Source organism: Centrocercus urophasianus, unplaced genomic scaffold, assembly GCF_019232065.1.
Source record: "Centrocercus urophasianus isolate 14NV4802_14NV808 unplaced genomic scaffold, USGS_Curo_1.0 seq_5, whole genome shotgun sequence".
NCBI classification, from domain to species: Eukaryota; Metazoa; Chordata; class Aves; order Galliformes; family Phasianidae; genus Centrocercus; species Centrocercus urophasianus.
The window spans coordinates 6435561-6450462 of record NW_024885088.1 but is presented as its reverse complement, the minus strand read 5'-3'; the positions used below and the strand labels follow the sequence as shown (position 1 = coordinate 6450462).

The 14902-nt window shown below is 39.1% G+C and overlaps 1 long non-coding RNA gene across 8 annotated transcripts in view; it reads right to left on the bottom strand.

The window, feature by feature from the left end:
• LOC122169106 overlaps positions 1 to 13849 on the bottom strand; it is a 117256-nt gene extending 103407 nt beyond the window's left edge. For 6 of the 8 annotated variants that reach the window (XR_006171479.1, XR_006171475.1, XR_006171472.1 and 3 more), the window contains exons 1-2: positions 13359 to 13489; positions 10377 to 10518 (exon numbers count right to left, since the gene is read on the bottom strand). This is a non-coding gene — a long non-coding RNA (uncharacterized LOC122169106). Of the gene's footprint in view, positions 1 to 10376; positions 10519 to 13275; positions 13325 to 13358; positions 13490 to 13772 lie in introns of those variants that run through there. The other 2 variants (XR_006171473.1, XR_006171474.1) reach the window with 2 other exon arrangements.
• Between the last annotated feature and the right edge of the window lie 1053 nt (positions 13850 to 14902).

Here is a 14902-nt window from a genome sequence, read left to right as displayed (position 1 = left end):
TCTCCCTGACTCAATTAGAAATACATCTGCTTTTCAAAAACTTTTAAGCCAAATACCAAAACTGGAAAGCCTAAATTGCTTCCATCATTCAGCAATAAGAAGAAGAAACAATTTCTTCTCCCCCCAACAATTATATTAAAGAAACAACACGTACTTCAGCTCTTCAGCATGTAAGTGCACACACACGTGTGCTGTAACATGGCGGAGCACACATATCAAATGTATGCATATGTCCAGTCCAGTAGGCGTGAATACTGTTAGAGCAAGACTACACATTAATATTTGCCTCACATAAAATTGCACAATATAAATCACATTAATAACTCAGCCTGAAGATTACTAATAAAGGGTTACATTTGAATGACAGGAAAATCTTGGAAGATACTGTTTAGGACATTTTTTTTCTAGTTATACAAATAAACATGGCATTTAGAAAATGTTATAAAATATCTAACTATACAAAAAAATTGGTACTACATCAACAGTAATTTTCTCCCTTCAACGTTATCGTAGCAACTCATCACTACATTCAGAAAACACGTACAACTAACTAACTGCTCTGTAACTACCTGAATTGAAGACCTCATTCCCTTAATAGACCTGCAACAATTAGGGAAACGGTCATAAAGATTGGGTATTTCATCCAATAAAGCACACAAACCAAAATTCTGTTCCAGCGCTCAGTTGGCAGTGCTAGGAGTTTTCAGCACAGAAGGGAAAGCAAACAGACACTTGAGATTCATTGTGGGGATTTGTAAAACACAATTTTGCTTTAATACAGTACTTGCACACATGCTCAGATAGCAAATGGCTATGCCATACATACAGAGGAAGATTTTTATAGGAATATCAAATTTACAGTATGAGCATTCACCTTTTACTGGCCAGCAAGTGGCCAAAACCTTAATCAGGCTGAGAAATGTAATCCACTGGAAAAGATCACTTTGTGCTGGAACTACTATTTTATTCTAGCTTTTGTCTTTGCATTTCCCTAGCAGGGAACGCCATTTTGAGGCTGTTGTACATTTCTGTGTCCAAAGTGGATAATGCCTGAGGAAAACATACGAACGATATTCTCACACTGCAGAAAAAGGTAACCATGCAGTGCCACAGAAAAGTAGCATTTTTATTTTTACAGGTGCAGCTGAGGTTTGTCTTGTATTTTCTTGTATTAAAACCCACACACGTGACTGTTCAATACTGTATCTGCACTATCTGTAGCCATGCAGCATTTTGAAACTTCAATGTGTGGGGTTTTTTTTGTTTTTTTTTTTTTTTAATCCAAGCATTCAAAGGAAAGAGGCAGAAGGAGAAACTTCACCTGAAATCAACATGGGCAAACACGCATTTACTTCAAATGGCTGCTGCCAAGTTGCAATGGCCCTAAACCATTTATCACTCAGTCTGGTATTAGGTAAAAGTAAAATTAATAATAATTAAAAAAAATAGGTTCAGGAATGTCCAGTGTGCATGTGAAACCTGACCAAAACCATGCTGTACAGGATAGCTTTATAACTTTTCATTTCTTCTCTCCAAAGGATCAGGAAGATCTGCACGTAATAGAAATGGCTTAATATTCAAGGCAGAACAGACATATGTGTAATGATTGCTTAACTGGGGGGAAATGCTTTTCCATGTGAATAGTTCTTACTTCGTCTTCACTTCAGGGTCACATTTGGAAACAGTTCTGATAAAGCAAGTTAAGAAAAAGTAGTGCAGGAGTTCACATCTCTAATTTCCTAATTTCAGTAACGTCTTCGTCGAGGAAATAAGAAAGGTCTTGAAAAGACTAAACCAGTGTTTAGCTTTATCATGTATACTAAGTGGAAAAATCACTGACAGAAACAGTTATGCTGAGGACTCAGGTTCACACAGTAAAATAGACTATGCCCTGCTTACTCTTTTCATGCAAACTTTGCCTGGGATAAAGCACTTTTTAAACAGTTTTGTTGTTGTTTTAAGTAAGATGATTAAATAAGCAGTAAGAAAGTGGGGAGAGGGGAGGAAATGTCTTTTCAACACATATCTTGAGAGTTTTTATTCAGATATATCCAAAGCAGAAAATCTCATAAGGGCTCCACTTAGTAAGAAGCTTTCAGAAGTGGCACTTTCACTACCATATTATCATATTGTATGTTGTAGTATTTAACACAAAGAAAAAATAGCTTTCCTTTCATATGGGCACATAGTATATTTTTATAAGATTCCAACATTTTTCTGAGGAAAAAGTATTTTAAAATTTGAATATTAGTCAAATGTTTCCTTCATTTTCATTTTACTTTAAGCAGCTATCCACATTTTAAAACTGTCCTAAAACCCTTCAACTCCAGAGCAAGAACAACCCTGTCAATTCTTTAAAGCAAAGCAAAACAAAAACTCAAAAATCAATCCTACAAGAAAAATAAATGCCTTCACACTCTCTTTAGTATTTTAAATCCTGCAGGTAACTAAAAAGCAACACCAGTACTGAAGAACACATGGTGTAGTGAATGGACCTTGTATTTTCATAACTATATGTACTAATTTTAACTAATGAACATAAGTGAAGAATATACACATGCTAACCTGACATTCTCATCTTGATTGGATAGCGGGTACAGTAAGCATAGCTTTCCCCTCTGTCTTCTATTAAAATGTAAAGCCAGTAGTCTCTGCGAATTTCAAGTAACGAATAATGGAACCAGAAGGGTCTGTTTCAGAATTGCTGTATTCAGTGTCCCTGCTTACTGACATACTAACTTTGTGCCCTTCTTGCTTGGCTCAGCTTTAAATGCAAGTTTTTATTAAAATGGAATGACATTTGAGTTGCTTGGCCACTTTTTAATTTTTTTTTTTTAATTAATATTTTAATAATATATAATTATTTTGCTGTATTACAGAATACATTTTTAAATCCACAAGTAGACAACTGGAAATGTTTGTTTAAATAGCACAACTGCAAATAAAATAAGGGAAAGATGTTAACTTTTAAATTGTAATGCCAGGAATGCCAAGTAAACAAATTAAAATGAAGAGAGAGAGAGACAGAAAGAGAAAACACTGCTGTCTCACACGAAAGACAATTAGAGTACCCTGTATTGAGTAAATCCATAGTACAGCGTAATCTGAAGCAGCCTAAAAGGAGTAGCAAGAAACACGCATTGGATACTGCAGCAAATGGTATTAGCAGTGCTGTTCCCTAAGCCATAAGGAAAACCCTCTCTGAAATCTGTCCCACCAAAATGGTAGTCCCTCAGGGATTTATGGAGGCACAAAAAGTGGAGGAAAAAAAAAAAAAAAATCAGTATGCCCTGAAATGCCCAAGTCTAAGAGCTAACCCCTACTATAATGCACATTTTTACCTTGATGCTATGTTTAGAGCCATTTATGTTCAGTCCTATGAGCCTCAAAGTTTACTACTGTAATATTACTTATTTCTGTGATGGCACTGTTGTCAGTTCCCCCATACACATACACTCCACCTGTGCTCACCACTTACCTTGCTGGGTTTTACACTACTTGCCTGTCATCAGCAATTACAGGCTTTTTTTTTTTTTGCTTTTTTTTTTTTTTTAAATAGAAGGAAGAGTGGTGGAAAAGAAGTGTTTTGACCGAAGATATGTTTGCAGTTCAAGTAATTGCTGTACGATCTATCATTTCACAGATTTTACTGCTGAACAAATAAAAGCAAAGAGAAATGAAAAATAAAAAACATTTTTCAGTGAAAGGTGATGGTTTACTATTGTGAATTTTCCAAATACTTTATCTCAGATATAACGTTATGTTCTCCAGTCACAACAAATAAAAACTAGATGTATTGCTTTCTGCCACCAATTGCTTTTAAAGGCAAAAACAAAAACTCCACCCAACAAACCAGTTTGTTTGTTTTTAACAGAATTAACTATAAATGAGAAATTCCCAGTCCTGCCTGGCTTTGGACCACTCAGTTACCGTATCTGGCTTCATGTTTGCTACATGCGTGTATTTGTGTGACGCAACGCTGGGAAAATGCAGTGAGAAAGGTGATGAGCACAGTCTGATGAGACACAGCATCACGTTTCCTTACAAGCTGAATATCAGCACTTGTCAATTGTAATACTCTGAGACGCAGCCACGACCTTGGAGGCCCAAGTTCAATGCTGCAATCGCTACAGCATTTTTCTTTTAAAAGAGAGAAATCCTGCAATTTTCTCTCACCTACTTCTTCTTCCCTTGGAAAAGTCCTGTAGGAGTTGGAGGGAATTAAAAAAAAAAAAAGATGAAAACAAAAGAAAAACGAGTAAAACCAGCACGCACTCAGTGGTGGCAGGCCCAAGCAGTGCGGTCTCCTCAGTGAGGTCTGGGCGCTGCGGCCACCAGCAAGCAGGGAGCTGAGGCCTTCCCTCCTGTATGCTGCCATTCTCCGCCAGCACGCGCCGAAATTAGTTCTCCATTTTGTGGTGGCCCTTGGAGAGCAATTCCCATTGAGCGGGGAACAAAGGCCGTGACCCCGGGGTCAGAGTGTAATGCAGGAAGCATGACCTCCCCTTTGTTCACAACAGCACTGTTTACTCTGCCTAAGTAAAGATCACCAATACATTAACTAAAGAGGATTAAAAAGGTCATATCCCCAGGGATGGAGCTCATGCAAGTGGCAACTCTCTTCAGTCACTAAATCATTCCACTTTTTCTTTTTTTTCTTCCACTTCTTCAAACACTGAGACACCTTCAGCCGCCTAGGCTCAATGGCATGTTATTTACCATACAAAGTTCATGTAGTCTTCCTTTCAAAACCAAGCTAACTGCTGCACAGTTAGAGAATTGTTTTTGACGTTATCAAAACATTTTGTGTGAAAACTACCACCTCACTTTGTTTCCAACATCTCTGAGAAAGTTCTAAGCCGATTTATAAAATTGTTGGGGTCTTAAAACAGTTTAAAAACCGTGATCTTTCGCAGCTATCATAAACGTAAATCTTAAAATATTTTGCAGTATACAAACGTGCAGAAAAAAGTACCTGATGCTGGAGAACATAATAGCCAGCTCCAGGATTATTCACTAATGAAAAAGAAACACACAAAAATAAAGGGAAAATGTGCTGCCTATTAGAAATCACACATGCCACTATCTAGGCTTAGTCAGGTTAAATAAGCACTTACTTTTGCTCTTCAGCTTTCTGTTAGCAACTCGTTTACAATATCCTGGGACAACATTATTAATACGAGATTTATCAACAGAAGCAAGGCTTCATGTGTAGGCTTCCTTATCTGTGATGATACTGCTTACTAGCATGTAAGTGTTACCACCAGTTACTCAGCAAGGATGGGAAGAAAACAGCATGTGAATTGAGCGGCCTAGATAAAACATTTTCCCCCCTATCATCAGGCAGGTACACTTGAAGAAGCTAAGCATTGCTAGGAGCTCCAGAAGGGAATATGATTAAGGCCAGGCAGGGGTGCCACGCTCACCAAAATCTTTGGAGCAGGGAGCTTAGTAGCACAGGCAGACTCCTCAGGAGCTAGAAGTGCAGTTGAAAATGAGTGCTAGATTACCCATGTCAGCAGGCTTTCCAAAGGAGGCCAACGAGTGCCAGGCTCCAAAACAAGGTCCTAAACCAGCAGGGTACAGCAGTTGTCTACATTAACTATTTGGGATAGGAGGAAGGGTGTCTTCCAGTTCTTAGATAGTTTGTGCAAAATAACACATTTTGAATCCACAACAATACATGTAGTTTTCTAGAGTCTAGCAAGAGGAATTAACACTTGAAGTGTCTCATTCCAGATGAAGCAATCTGGGGTCTCATTATACCCAGACAGCATGCCCCTTTCCCTCTCTTCTGCTAGCCATGCATCCTCAAGCAATATGCAGAATGAGAAAGGTTCTTGCACTCCTCCCTCCTCAGAACATCTGAGAAGTGACTTTTCCTGTTTGCAAGCTTCTTCATAGCAGGAGCCCATGAATTTCAATTTGTTTTATATGGATCAGAAGAGAGAAATGAAATCAAGAATTCAAAAAAATAAAGTTACATTTGCTTTACTGTATTTTCTGTTTGTGAAAAGAATATCTTCCTTCACTCACCCTTGCTGTTCCTTGTTCCTGCTGTTTCTGGTCTTTTCTTACCCCAATAGGAAGGGAAGGAAATAGACTATCATCAGGAAAACTGAAAGGAAAACGCCTCTGTAGAATGTACATGCCACCAGGAAGCATGAGGTTTAGCCCAGGGGGCTCACAACATAAAAGAAACTTCCAGACCACGCGTTGGCATCAAGATGGGTGGCGTGCCCACTGCAGGTGGGTGAATGACTGGCACTGAGTACAACTCCCTACATTTCTGACCTCTCCACTGCTTTGTCTAGAACGTATGAATCTAACCACGCAGTTTCCAGTGACTGCTATTCCCCAAAATCTAGAAGAAAAATATTGGGCTTTTTAATGCACCAAGGGTCAAAGAAAGAGAACCGAAGTTGTAAAGCCCTGACACACAACTACTTTTTAAAAAGTCAATTTCCTTAGCAAAACAAGCTCCTAGGAAAAAAAAATAAAAAAATCTACAACAGGTATTTAAAATAACCTACTGGGAAATCCAGTAGCATATTGTCTCATTGCATGTTTATCAGATCTTCCCATTGACTTAAATGGGAACACCCTGCTTTTACACATAAAAGATTATGCAGGCATAGAATATTGGTTCAAAATAAAGGGAGACAATCTCAAAACACAGAAGAAATACGTGGACAAGGGCAAATTGGGTACTGAGAAAAACTTTACATATGTCGAGGCAAAGAGGTGTCTTTTTTCAAAACCAAAAAGCACTGAACTGAAATTAACAGAACAAAGAATGTAGTTACAAAGTAGTATTTAAAACTGAGATTAGAAGCAGAAGGACTGAACCAAAGAATCAAAGACATAAGGACAATTTATTGACATATGTTAGATGCAAGAAAACTGCAGAACAGTTGTCTGGCAGGTTTGCAATAATACTGGGGAAAAAAGGGAGTGAATGAAGAGGAGGAAAAACTGCAAAAAAGATAATGGCTGATTACGACCTTGAGATCTTTAGTCACACAAAAGAGTGAACTCAACTTTCCATATATGTGGCCATATGGCCATATTAACATTTCTTGACAGCTGAGTTCCTGATGAGACCTATATTAAGAAACAAACAAACAAACATCTCTACAACTACTAACCCTCCTGAAGAAATGCAAGACTGTACACCTCCTTCTTACTCTGCAAGTCCTTCATTCTCCAGGTTTTTTCTTTCTTTCACAGCAGCCTTCTGCAATATCTAAATCCAAAATGGGAAGTAAAACCACACTACAAGAAGTTATGGAATAAAACATTCCTTCTCTGGAACAGGAAAACAGTTGGAGGAAATGTGACTCTGTGACACAAAGTTCTTGCACGTATCAATTTTTCTGGGTGCAAAAATACTGTCCATTCTTCTCCCAATGGCTAGAAATCCAGACAGACCCACAGGCAGCCTTCAGCTTAGAAAGAACAGCTTCTTTTTAGGCCTACAGCAGGCAGAAACCATTGAAGAAGGTTTGTCCTAACAAAGTGATTAAATTGCATTTTTGGAACCCTTCAGATTACATCTTGTTAATCTCTTCTTCTGCAAGTAAAGGATGAGAGAGCAGCAGATAACAAAATAGAAAGTGCAGAAATAACTGGATAAACCACAAGACAAGACAGGCTGCTCAAGGTTGAAATCAGCATTCCCAACCAAAAAAAAAAAAAAAAAAAAAGTATTCTTCTATCTGGAGTGAAAGAGTAGTGCTCCTTAAATAGCCACAGAAATAATTCACATTACATGCCAATGAATTCTAGCATTTAATAAAATGGTTGGAAGGCTACTTGAAAAGATGTTAACCTGAACGTCTAAGAAGAGATTACAGAATGGAGAGAAAAACTACACAGCTAACATAATGAAAAATATGTCTTTTTTTTTTTTTTTATGTTGGAGTGGCTCTGCAGATGCAATTATTATTTATGTGGCCATTCAAAAAGGCTTTGATAATGACTCAAAGATCATAAAGAAAACAGAGCAATTGTGACTGAAATTTAGACCAATGGTTAAAAATGAGCTAAGTAGCCCAAAGCAAAATGCAGGAATAAAAAAGACACTTAAGAAGAAAAAGGTTAACAGTAATTGCATGCAGAAGTTACACTTGCATCAGATTTCAACATTATTTAGTAGCATCAGAAAATCATCTGTAAAACAAAGTGGCAAAATTGACACTTGGAGTGTATTTGGGTTACTGAAGAAATTTAACAAAGTTAAACAACTATGAAACAACATGATAAATACTTTTTGGTAATTATTAAGTAAGTTTCATTGCAACATTCTCAGCAAAGGAAAAAAGATCTGGGTGCCCTCACAACAATTCAAAAGCACTGTCAAGAAAAAAGAAAACAATTTTAACAGTGCATGCAAAAAAGCACAGAAACTCTGCTTTCAGCGTGTACCTGACAGAGAAACACCTTCAAGAAGAATGCTGTCTACAGCTCTTTTTACCTTACTTCATTAAAACTACAGAATATGAGGGTAATGGCAGGTGACTAAAATGATCTGGCTCTCGAGACGACTGCCACGTAACATGACAAAGCGATGATGTTATCAAGCACACGAGCAACAGGGAACACGACAGAGATGCACACTTTGAAAGTCAGAGTTGAACGTTTTTACTTACAGTGTTGAACAGGAGACCATGCAGTAAAATTAAATGAGCAGCATTAGAGCTATGGGAATGTATTATCTCACTAACTGCAGGCTAAGCATGTGAAAATCGGTGCCGCAGTTCTTCATTAAGGGACATCCGTGAGACCATGAGAGAATACTGTTCTATGCACAGCCTCTAAAAACATAGTGTTAAATAGGATTGCTTGCTGGAAACACCCTTGCACAAATCAGTAATAAAGCCACTGGCCAAGGTATCTGGCTGGCCCATTTTCTGAAAAGGACAGGATATTCTGGAAGGATCAAATGCTGGAATTTTTTGCCCTGCCTTTTCTTACCAACCAACCCTTTGTAAGAATGGTCTGAGTAGACTCAGCATTAATTAGACTGCAGATCTAATCCAGTGTGGTGATTTCTACAGTTAAATGTTTGTGATGGTTAAAAACAATGATCCCTGAAGCCTCTTCCCACCTCCACCTCCCCCCAACAAAATAAAAAGGTACAGTGTAGTAAAAATGAAACAATTTATCCTCTAAGTTAGCCGCTATGCCTGATGCAATGCTACCAATGCATTTCTCAAACTTCTCAAAAGTACTTGGAAGCACATTTTTTTTTCTTACCTACTTTTCCTCTCGCTCTAAATAATTAGGAAGAACGTATAAGATTATAAGATTCTGCTTCACAATACAAGCGTGTTTCCTTATTTTATTATCTTTTCTCCCCATCCACACATCATTATTTGTAAAGCCCATTTAATAATTCTAAGAGATTCCAAGATGTGTGTCAGATGCTGGGATATTGCCACTTGTGTGGTGGTTCGCTACACTTAGCCTTCAGTCTTGTGGCTAACAATTCACCCAAAATGTGATAATACCTCACCACAACCCACACCCTGCTGCTCTTCAAAGGAGAACAAGGATGCATAATTGCGAGATGATGAGCTCAAATATAAGACAGGAGATGAGGGAACAGATTCTGTAACCACACCTGTGAGTGGTTAAACTACTGAGGAAGTTTCTGCAGCTCCACTTTCACTCACAGCATCAACACAAGCCATACATTTTCAAAATACTAGAATAGCATTCACTACAGTGGAGGAATAAATACAGTGCTAATACCTTGCCCCTGCAGAAGAAAAGAGGTTTAACGTATATTAAGAATGTAAATAAGCATTATTAGCAAATAGACCTTGTAGTCAACGTGAGCAAGATATACACACTTTTACTAGAAATACTGTCAAGATCTCATTCCTCAAGAATTTTTACTTTAAAATAGTCTAAGTTTCATTCCAACCTTTTGTGATCACGTAGTTTCACTCATAACATAAGGAACTACAGAAGAAAAGATCTGTGCATCCATGTCAGTTCTGTGACTGACACTGAAACATTTTGCACAGAAATTAAGAACTGGTTACAGATACACTTTAGAGTCTACAAGATGTGTCCCGTGGTGGCTATTCTCAATAAAGAAAACATCAAAGCCCTTTTCTTACTAGACTAAAAATGTTGCAACTAGTTTTTGTGGGTTCTGTCATGATTAGTGAGTTAAGAAATCTGGGGCAAAAGAAGAAGCAATTAAAGACGCCATCAAACTCAACGACTGTGAGAACTGACCATCCTTTCAAAATATGCATTAATATGAGATTAATGAGTAAGGATTTAAAAATAACAGGATTACATGCCTATGTGATTTCTCATTATTAAAAAAATACATGAAGAAATAAAGAAATCTCTTTTACCTAAGAGAAGTCTTCCTTCTGCGAGGTTGAAGGATCACAACCCCAAAGCCAGTCCCTGCCTGCACAGCCAAATTCTCTGCAGCCACACCCTCCTCTTCCTCATTTTTTTCCACTGACCACGAAATGCATTCTAAGCCAGGCACTGAAAAAAAAATTTAAAAAAAAGATCATAAGTACATTTTTAATGGACACCAGATACCACATGGCTGATTTAATTAAGCAGATTAGAAACAAATAAGTATATTTATACAAATATATTTTTATTTTCTGTTTCATTTCAAACAAATTTGGCAGGCCTGATTTGGCTCTATTCAAATCACAAGAAACGTCATTAAGAATGTTCTGTACTGACAGTAGAATCAAGCCCTCTTGTTCTTTTTAGAATGTAGTATTTTACCTATTCCATTGCTACCGTAAAAACAACATACGAGAGGCTTTTCAGAATATCCTGGAATAAACCTATGGACTCTGTAATAGAAACCAAAACAAGACAACCTTTGACAGATGTTCCGGAGGATCTCTCTTCAATGAATTGGATCAGTGTATCTTCAGCAGAATGGTACTGCAATATCACTCAACACGTACTCACTGTTGTTACACTTGACACAATTTATGTCATGAATAATTTCACATTGCATAGAACATTATAGAAATTGATTGTTGTTATAAACAGTTTTGCACACTGTATCATCTGCTGGCTTTAATTCATTATTTAAAAGACACTAATTACACTACATTTCATATTCTATACAACCATAGAATATTGAATAGAAATACAGAGTGATAAAAATACTTTTTTCCAGTATGTCAAAAAACAAAACACCCAAAACAAGCCATCACTCCGAGAGAAAAGAAGAGAGAAAAAAAGAGAGAAAAAAAGAGAGAAAAAAAGAAAACTCAGCAACACACTTCTTTTCAAATAACTAGCTAAAGGATTAAACAAGAAAGCAAAAATACGTATGTAGGGGTAAGCAACTTAATCTCAGTTTTTGCAGCAACTGCACAAAGGTAGTATTATTCAGCTTTCATAAGGACAGGGAAATTAACATTAAAATTACTTGGTTTTTTTTTTTTTTTTTTTTCCTTTGTTTTTTGTTTGTTTGTTTTCTTAATATAGAACTAAATAATGTGACCAAAATCTGTAGCTCAATGCTATTATATTTCTTGAAAGAGCAAGTTGATATAAAAATAAGAATGTTAAGATTATATTAAGATGAGTGCCCGAGGATAGTGACATTTTAGGTATTATAGTTATTATATAATGCCAAGTCCAAAATAATTTATAATCCCACCACTTCTTATTTATTCATACGACTCCATCATCACAGAAAAATGCTCTTATGAACGTGTTGTGCACTTTCAGTATTAGAAGGGCTGTTCACAAGGGCATTGTGCATGCTCCTACATCCTAACGTTGCCTATAAACAGCTTTATAAATCTCAAAGCCTGCACAATCAAGGTTAGATACAGTACACTCGCTATATATACGTTTGCACATACAGTAAAATAGAACTACCTTGCAGAATCATATCAACACCACTGTATTCATAGACATGTTTATTCATGCAGAAATCTTTTTGCTCTAAACTGCAGAATATGAAGCATACCTCACTATAATGGAACACTCTGGTACATAACACTGACTTTTAAACACAAATATGATGATGACAGCACTACCATGCCATTATTTTACCTTCCTGTAACAGTCACCACCTGCTAGGCCCTCCCACTCATACAATCTGTGTCAGAAAAGCACACTCACTCTAGACTTCCTGCAATTGCATCTACAAAGGTGCTCTATAAGAAAGGGAGCAAGCAGAAATCCAAGAGTTAACAGGAAAGAAAAAAAAAAAACAGCAAAAAATCAGAAAACACAACATAACCAAAATCCCCAGTCATAATGAAGGCCTTGCAGGAAAAATAAAATCTCCAGCAGATAAGAGCCTAACAGAAAACAAACAGATAATTGAGAGACCCAGCAGTGCCTGATACAATCTTGAGATTTAGGCAACCCTCGATTACAAGGACTATTCCATTGAAAACCCAGCCTATGATTCCTATACTGTTTTCTACCAATAACACATCTGAACTGTGACTAAACACCTCATTATGCTTCTCTGGCACTGTCTGAAGCAAATGTATTGTACAATTTTATGCAGCACCTAAAAGCAGAGATAAAAAGAAGCTGTTTTCCTTACAGACAGCACAGGCTTGCAGGATGACTGAATACCTTCCTTCCCCTGAATGCTTTTCTGCACTAGGCAACAGGTGGTAAAATGTAGCTCTCAATCTCCCATTTTAAAGTAAGAAAATTTACCTTATCTATAAGACATCGACAGTATATATATTTTTGTTTGTTTTTTAATAATTAAAATTGAGAGAAGAGGTTTAACTGGGCCCTTATGTTGGTTTCACAACTTAACTGCCTTTCTCAAACGCTCATTTGCAGATAATAGACATTTCATTTAAAGAAAATCCAGCCCTCCCAGTTACAAATAATAACCAGCGACTTTAGGTAACAAGACAGTACAGACAGAACTTATAAGAGAAAAAGCAAACTCTTAAAGCATTTTCAAAGGAACTGTATGTCTAAAATACTTCACTACAACCTCTTTCTCCGTTTACTTGCTAATTGATCTTAAATACACAGATGAATTATGAGGCAATAACCTCCAATTTTCTTAGTCTTACTCCAAACAAACATTACATTCTGATTTATTAATATTTGAAATATTTAATTTGCTGCTTATGGCACTTAAATAGTTAATCTAATTTACGAAAAGAATACCACATTAAAGATTCCTGCTATTTTCTTCTTTAAGCCTCACCACTTCAAAAACATTTTTTCCATCCATTATTATTTCGAAGCGGTCTTCCCCTGTGAGCTGGACATACTAACATAGTTCACGAGGCCATGTTGGCAGCCCGGTTTCTTCTCCAGTCTCCACGTTATTCATTAGGTAATTTTGCTCCGATACGTACACAAGCAGCCGGTCAAGTGCAAGAGATGACTCTCCACATGCAGTTATGTCTCGCACACTTCAGTCAAAAGCCCTTAGAAACTGAGTATTTTGTAGCCTCCTGTCTCTGGCTGTTTCTGGAGCCTTAATAGTGCTTACATGGACAGCATTTCGGCAGTGCTGGCACCCTGTCCTCAGCAGTACACCTGTGCCCCTTTTAGAACCCCCCCCCCCCCCGCCCTCTGGCAGCACGTTAAGGATGGAAAATGCTTCGATTTTGGTAAAACCTATTTCTCAATTCGCAATTAAAAGGAATCTGGCTTTAAGGGTGCTGTTTCATGAAATATTTAAACGCTTAAATGCAGTTTTGCAATTTGAAAGCTCTGCAGGTCTTCCCTCTGCGAAAACACAGATCTGTAGAACCACTGTGGAGTACCTGGTGCAGCAGATGGTTAAAATTCTGCATCATTTTTAATAGCCCTAAGAGCTAGCGCTGCCTTTTTTCCGTCCGGGAGGCGGGGGGGGGGGGGGTGGGGGTGGAGGAGAGAAAAAAAGCTGAGGACAGCAATTTGCAGACTTTTTTTTATCCTTGACAGCAGCTAGCCACGCCTCGGTCTGGCCCTTCCTCCAACCTCGGCTAACCTAAAAACCAGCGCCAGGCTGGCAGCGGGCCACATATTCAAAAGTAAACATTGTTCTCCTGCCATTTTTCAGCGTTGTTTATCGCAGCCTCGATCTTCCCGCCTTCCTTCCTCGCTGAAGCTCAGATCCCCGTCCTCGCCCCGGTTTGTTTCGCTCTACAGCCGCTCCGAGCTCTCAAAGCCACACAGTTACCCGGCACGGCGACTCCCAGCACGCACGGCGCCGGCTGCCGCGGAGCAGCAGCCCGTTCAATTGGGAAAACGGAATCGGGCACATCTCTCAGTGCCGCAGTCCCACAGAACGAGGCGGCACGTTCTCGCTCTGGCACAACGCGTGCCCCCTGCTAAAGCTGTAGCTGCCATTACAGCGCGGCTTTTGCTTTCAAAGCGTTTTTTATGTCCTTATTTGACGGCACCGGGGCTGCAGGAAGAACAGAGCGGCGCGCACACACGGCTGGCGAGCTGCACCTGACCGCCTGCCCGCGCCCCGGCTGCTCTAAACAACTCCGCACCGACACGACGAGCTGCCGAGCGCTGGGATTTTATTTCGTTTTCACGTAACCATTCGCTCCATCAAATGGACAGCCAGGAGACCGAGAGGAAAACTGACAGAAAAAAGGGCTCAACATACAAATAAACACAGCGAGAGGGCGGGCGGCAGGCCCCGGCGCGGCCCCTGCGTCACCTGGTGCCGGCAGCGCGCCCCGCGGCGGCCATGTTGCGCGCTCACGGGCAGCCCGCCGCGGAGCCGTGCCAGTCCAAGGGGAAGCCTACTGCCAGGCCTCTCATTTGTGCTCCCCAGCTCCGCGAAGGGGCGGTCTGCTCGCCGCAGGTGGGCGGCAGGTAACGGTGGGGCCGGGAAGGGCGCGGAGCCGCCGGCGAGCTCGTGAATAATTGCGAGCAGCTCGTTCGCCATTTCCATATT